This window comes from Babylonia areolata, chromosome 19 (genome assembly GCF_041734735.1).
Source record: "Babylonia areolata isolate BAREFJ2019XMU chromosome 19, ASM4173473v1, whole genome shotgun sequence".
NCBI lineage: Eukaryota > Metazoa > Mollusca > Gastropoda > Neogastropoda > Buccinidae > Babylonia > Babylonia areolata.
In genome coordinates, this window is record NC_134894.1 from 52,183,016 (window position 1) to 52,190,328 (window position 7,313).

At 37.5% G+C, this 7,313-nt stretch overlaps 1 protein-coding gene across 3 annotated transcripts in view; it reads right to left on the reverse strand.

Annotated features, from left to right (window-relative positions):
- Window positions 1–6,701, reverse strand: part of LOC143293831 (uncharacterized) — a 208,714-nt gene extending 202,013 nt beyond the window's left edge. For all 3 annotated transcript variants that reach the window (XM_076605113.1, XM_076605112.1, XM_076605111.1), the window contains exon 1: window positions 6,599–6,701. The gene's annotated coding sequence lies outside the window, so the exon portion shown is untranslated. The remainder of the gene's footprint in view (window positions 1–6,598) is intronic.
- Between the last annotated feature and the right edge of the window lie 612 nt (window positions 6,702–7,313).

The following is a 7,313-nucleotide window of genomic DNA, read 5'->3' on the forward strand; positions in this document are numbered from 1 at the left end:
AGCCTTTTTCTCTGTCTCTCAAATAAGAACAAATCTGAACAATCTATGTGATCAGAAGCTTCTGTGTCCACTGACGAAAAGGGTTTTGTTGCTTCAGTTTGTCTTAATGGAATGGATCTGGCCTTTCTTTTGATGTTTGAACATTTTTAATAGTGCTAACTGTGTCACAGCTGATAGGGAAAAAAATGTTCTTTCACAAGCAGTGCAGGCAAATGGATTTAATAGATACGGTGGGGAACAATGGATTTTCTGTGAGGTATTGAATGAAAATCATGAGAGAGGTTGAAAATATTGGCAAGGATGGAGACATGAGCGAAGAACAGTTGTGTATGGACACAACAGATCTATCTTGTACTGCTGATCATTCTAGAGTTGATATTGTTTATACACCCTTTCATTTTCTATATTGGAATGTATGTGGGCTTTTCAACAAACGTTTTGATAAACAGTTTCTTGACTATATTTCTGCTTTTGACTTTATTTGTCTTGTTGAAACTTTCATCAAAGATCTAGATTCTCATTTGTTCCACAGTCGCACTGTATACTGTAAACCAGCAGTCAATCTGACTTGGCAGGGATGGAGATCAGGGGTGTGGGAGGCGGTGTGGCGGTGGGGGTGGGGTGTTCGATAAGAAGTGTGTTTGTCCCCTTTGTCAAATAACTTGCATGCAACGCAGATAATATTTTATGTTTTTTACTTGACAAAAAGTTGTTTGGCTTTGAAAACAGTATGTTCCTCCTATGAATTCTCCATATTATGCTAAATGGGATAATGTGTGTGGAAGATGTTTTAGCGGCTTTATCAATGACTGAAGATAAATCTGATGTAATCGTATGTGGGGACCTGAATGGTAGAACATCAAACAATTTTTCTTTATGAAATACCCAGTTTGACAGTTCTTCCTTTTCAAAACAAAACATTGTTGACAGGGCAAAGTCAAAGTTCTACTCTTCTAAAATCCTTGCATGCACCACAGCCAAACAGCTTTTCAATGCTACGAACAATCTACTACGTAAAATGAAAAACACTCCTCTCCCTACAACATTTTCGGTGCAGGAACTCCCTCAAAAGTTTTCTGACTTCTTCACCGGCAAAATATCATGCATTCGTGAGAAACTTGACTCCGTTGTGTCTCCTTCTTCACCCGTTCAAGAACGCGTGTACAGTGGTCCTGTTTTACATTGTTTCCAACCAGTTACTGAAGATTTTGTGAAGAAAGTGTGTCTGAGCGCTTGTCCGAGATCCTGTTAGCTTGACCCTGTCCTGTCTTCTTTGTTGGTTGAATGTATTGATGTTTCTACTGCCACATATTACTCATGTCATCAGTTCTTCCTTACTGTCTGGTTGTTTCCCTGAAAGCTTCAAATCTGCTGTTGTACATCCACTCATCAAGAAACCATCTTTGGATCATAATTGTTTGAAAAATTATCGACCTGTCTCTAATCGGTCATTTTTATCAAAACTGCTAGAAAAGATCATATTGTCTCAGCTCTTAGCTCATCTGAACAAAATGGTTTACTTGATTCCCACCAGTCAGCTTATAGACGTGGTCATAGTTGCGAAACGGCCCTTCTTAGAATAGTGAATGATTTGCTTTCGGGATTTGATGAGGATAAGATATCTGTTCTCGCTCTCTTAGATTTGTCAGCAGCTTTTGACACTATCGACCACTCTATCCTCTTGAAACAGACTTAAAACTTCCTTTGGTATTCGTGACACTGCACTGGCATGGATCACGTCTTACCTGTCAGAGCGTACACAGAAAGTGTGTGTAAATGGTAGATACTCTAGAGTATCTGCCTTGAAATATGGTGTCCCACAGGGGTCGGTCCTAGGTCTTGTTCTTTTCGTGCTGTATGCAGCTCCTGTGTCGGATGTCATCAGTCATCATGCGATATCGCATGAGAGCTTTGCTGATGACACACAACTTTATCAGTTGGCTTCCATAGCTGAATTTGATGCACTGGTGACTCAAACACAGGAGTGCATTGCTGGCCTAAAGGACTGGATGACTCTCAACAAGCTGCAATTAAATGATGATAAGACTGAATTTATGATAACCTGTCCAAAGAAGTTTGGTCAACATCCTTCCTTTCCTGACTCTGTTCTGATCAATAGCACACCTGTTTCACTTTCTCCTTCTGTTCACAGTCTTGGTGTAATCCTAGACCAGTCTCTTTCCTTTCAACAGTACAATTCGAATATCTGTAAAGTTGCCTATTTGGAACTGTGTAGAATCAGCTCTATCCGCCACTATCTCTCAACCGATGCAACCAAGACACTTGTATGCTCTCTGGTTCTCTCAAGATTGGATTACAGCAACTCTCTTTTGGCCGGCCTTCCAAAATATCTGTCAGACAGACTCCAACGCTGCCAGACTCATTTGCAGAGCTTCTAAATCTGACCATGTTTCTCCTCTCCTTCAGTCTCTCCACTGCTTGCCTGTTTCTGATCGAATAGACTATAAGCTGTCCACTCTGACCTTTTCTGCAGTCAACGGATCTGGCCCCAAGTATCTTTCTGAACTCCTCCATATCTATACCCCATCTTGCCAGCTCCGTTCTTCCTCTGATACTCGACTTCTCAGGATACCTCACGTCAGAAGACCTATGGACACAGATCATTTTCTTTTCAATCGCCAAAGACGTGGAACAAGCTCCCTGATAACCTCCGTCATTCTGATTCCCTCTCATCTTTTAAATCTCGTCTCAAAACTCACCTTTTCCCTCAGCAATAAGTTCAATTGTGGCAGGTCCACTTCCTTTGCGTTAGCTGTGCTTGACTATGTGTGTATACATATGTATGTGAACATAACTACATGCATGTATATGAATGTGTATTGTGTGTGCATGTGTTTATGTAAGTTTGTGCCTACCTATGTGTGCGTAAGTGTTAGGGTAGCTGTTAGATACACATGTATGTTAAAATGTATGTATGCAGTGTGTGTGTGTGTGTGTGTGTGTGTGTGTGCGTGTGCGTGCGCGCGCATGTATGTGTGTGTGTGTGTGTGTGTGTGTGTGTGTGTGTGTGTGTGTGTGTGTGTGTGTGTGTAGTCACATTTTGGTATGTATATGTAACATAGATGTAATGTTTTATGTTAACAAAAGCGTTTTTGTAAAGCACATGGAGCAGATTTCTGGATAATGTGCTATATAACCATCCATTATTATTATTATTATTATTCATGTCTTTTGTTTATTTGACAAACTATCCACACTACCTGTTTTAGAATACATATAAACAAATTCTTCAGCCTTCTCTTGAGGGGACAGAAACTCTTTATCTTTCGTTTTAATAGGATAGTCTTGCAGAACAATGCCTGGTTTCATTTCTTTCATTTTGGCCCACACTTTTTTCATATCCTTATGGTCAGATACTTCATTCAAACAGAACTGTGACCAGTATTGTCTTTTTTCTTGGGCTATGGCTCTATTCACCTTGGTTTTTGTGAAACACATTTCTTTATGAGTGGCTTCTTTTACATCTTTGTCAGGTACTTTTCTGAGTCTTAAACAGGTTGGGTATGCTAGTTTCTTTGTTGTATTTACAGACTCCACACATATTATTCCGCCAAACATTTCCAGAAAAAGTGTCACTCCTCTTTGAACCTTTTTTGGGAATTGCTATTTCAGCAGCTCCAATAACTGATTTTTGAAAGTTGTTATAAAAAACATTTAAATCTTCACAAAAAATTTCACTTTCAGAAATGTTCGTAAGATAGTTTTGAAATGTTTCACAGTTTGCGTATTTATAATTGAATTTTAGGATTTCATCTTCTCCGCTGTAATTAGATATGGTACAATCCTTAAAAGAGAGTGTGATTGGCATGTGATCACTGCCTAGTGGATCATCCCCAGTATCCCACTGTACTGTTAAAGCTAGAGATGGTGATATGAAGGTAAGGTCAAGTGCCGATGCTCTATGATGAGCCACATCTGGGATACATGTAATCCTCCCATCATTAAGTAAATGCAACGAAGAATCAACAATATTTTCAACAAAGTCAGGATGAGATATTATTTGACAATCACTATCCCAGAAGGGCGCATGGGAATTAAAATCTCCTCCGACGATCCATCTTTCTTTTGAGCAATTTAATGCTTGCAACCAATTTGTATTTGCTTACTTGGACCTCTGGGATAGCAGACTGACACAAAATGTATGATTTGATTATTAGAGACATGCAATCTTACAAACGTAGCTGACATCTTTTCAGTATAGTTTGAAATAGGAGATGGATGGACACTTGCATAATTCAAACCACACTGCACATAATGAGTTCACTCTCAAAAGATAATCAAAAAAAAAAAGGCATGGTGCAAATGTAAGTTATAAAATATTGAATTGTTTATTCTTTTTGTTTGCTGATGACACTGTGTTTATTATCAGAAAATTCTTTTGTTTGCTGATGACACTGTGTTATTATCAGAAACTGTGACCTGGCTTACAGACACAATTAAACAATCTTTACAACGCCGCATCTCAACTACAAGTCAAAGTTAATATGGATAAGAGTAGCATTGTAGTTTTTAGGAAAGGTGGGATATCTGTCTGGTACAGAGAGATGGTTTTATAATACAATTTAGATGTCAGTTGTAAATTCATATTGTATTAAGGAATATTGTTTTCTACCAAATTGAGTTTCAGTTATGTTTGTCAGGATTTGGCAAGCAAGGGGTAAAATAGCTGCATTTAGTATTATGTGTAAGCTGTATAAATCAAACTGTAATTCTATAAGTGTATTATTAAAATTGTTTGATGCCCAGGTGCAGCCCATTCTGCTTTATTGTGCAGAACTATGGGGTTTGGATAAAGCCTCTGCTGGAATAGAAAGTGTTCAGCTATTCATTTGAAAAAAATACCTAGGAGTCGGCACACGAACACCTAATGATCTTATTTATGGCATGTTATTAAACAGGTTTCCATTAACTATTAATTCAGGCATATCTGTTATTTGATATTACTTGAAAACTGACACAACTGGTAGAAACACAGACTACCTTTCAAGGCCTATAAAATGCTATTAGGTTTAGCTAACAAAGGAAAAGCAAAATGGGCTTCTAAGGTTCATGATACACCAGCGAAGTATGGTTTCTTTTTTGCATGAGAAAATCAGTGGGTGGGTTGTGTTAACTCTTTTATAAAGTTGATTAAACAAAGACTTGTCAAATGTGGTTGGCAAAAGTGGAATCATCACATTAGTAACAGTGACAGGTTCTTAGAGTACAGAAAATACAGAAAATTTAAAACAAATCATAACATAGAACCTTACCTTATGATTGGTCTAAACAGATATGTAAGGTATATGCTAACAAGATTTGATTTGGAATTTCAGATATTGCGGTACATTGTTTTTGATACAAAGAACATAATGTGAATATGATGAAATGCCCTTTATGCAGAAATGCCACTGAGACTGAGGTTTCATTTGCACTCTGTTGTCCTGCCTTTGATGATCTTAGATTTCAGTTTATACCAGCGAAGTATTATAAAAACCCTAGTGACTTTAAACTTTCATTACTTCTGGCTGTTAGAAATGAACTTGTATAAAACAATTTTGCAAAATTCTTAAACTGTTTTCTTCCTTGCTAAAAAATAGATGTTATGTTCATACCCCTTCATATGGGGCTTTGGCCTTAATGAATAAATTCCAATCCAATTAAAAAAAATCCAATAGCTAATGTCATATATGTCTAAAAATAAAATAAATAAAACAAGTAATTAAAAAGAACAAACCAACAACCATGGTCCAATGATCTGTGTCACAGACTGACAACTGTGAGGTCATCGGCCTGAACCAAGTCAGAATTGTTTAGTATCACTCTGATTTTCAGCAGTGGACAGTAGTAGTAGTAATACTTTCACACATATTAGAGAAGCCATGGCTAGCTTCTAGCCAGAGGTCTGTGAGCCTGAGACTCAAATGGGAAGACTGAGATCAGTTAATTATCATCCCTTTTGCAGGTGTGTCTTTGAGACTGGTTGTTCAAACATGCTGCAGGTCCTGGCTGACAAGACGGATACATTATTAACAGCTGTCAAGCATACCATACTGATATGACTCTGTCACAGTCTAAAATCAAAATGGATCTTCACTGCATCATCAACATCACTGTTATTATCATTAACTATCACTGTACTTGTACTTTTTGATATAATACGCAAATATGGTCCTGCTTGAACCATTTTCAAACTTCACTTTCATGACTGGTTATATGAGAAGATTTCTCTTGTCACCTGAACACTCATACAGACTGTTAAGCAGACTCAGTTGAAATATTATCAGTAAAGTGCTGACAGCAAGATGTTCAGCACTGTTTCATTCAAAACAGACCCTCAATACTATCTTTGCAGTCCAGATTGTTAATACTAGTACTTCAGGAATGTTACAAAAGAGAGAACAGAGTACAAGTTACAATCAGTCCTGTCTCAAACTAAAACCCTTCCGTGTTAATCATCACAATGAAAAACATCCCTAATTCTGTGATATTTCATGACAAAAAATTTGAAGTGCAGAAATCACAAAATAAACCACAGCACATGTAACAGAAAACGATTATAATAAGATAAATCTTCAATATAAAGTATGGGACTGACCTTAAAAGCTGAAACCAAGTTTTGTGAATCATTCACACTGCAGACATTTCTGACTTTGTCTTCAACGACTGACAGTGCTCGAACACATCTCCTGACTTCCACATCATCCACAACTATCAGCACCTGGGGACAATATAAACAAGAGAGAGGAAAGAAAAAAAAAATGAAGAAAAGAAACAAGTACCCATTCATATAATGACAACATTAGTGGTAAACCAGAAATCATTTTCAAACATATCATTCCAAATTATGTTCTTTGAAACCTTGCACTGCATTGTAAAAGAATTAACATAAACACACAAAAACATACCTACCACTGTCAGGGACAGTTCTCTAACCTAAAGAACTGGAGCTCTGCTTTTTGCGCTGCACTAGCCTTCAGAATGAGTACTTTCTTCACTCAGTTTCTACAATATATAATACTTTTTAAATTAGCTATCATGTGCTACAATAACTGCTGATTCTGCTCCATCCCACACCTCCCAGATCGTTATTCAAATCTACACTCCATCTCATTCACTTTGCTCCTCAGGCGACATATTTTTTTTCTGTTTCCAAATGCTGGACAAAATAATGAGGGCAATGAGTGGTTACCTTCCTTGGTACCACTGCCTTATTTATAAAAAAAAAAAATGGGGAGAGGGTGGTAGGGGTGAGCCTCAGTTGCATTTGCCCATGGAAACACCTATTTTTCTGTTGTTTTTTTAAGTGCCAT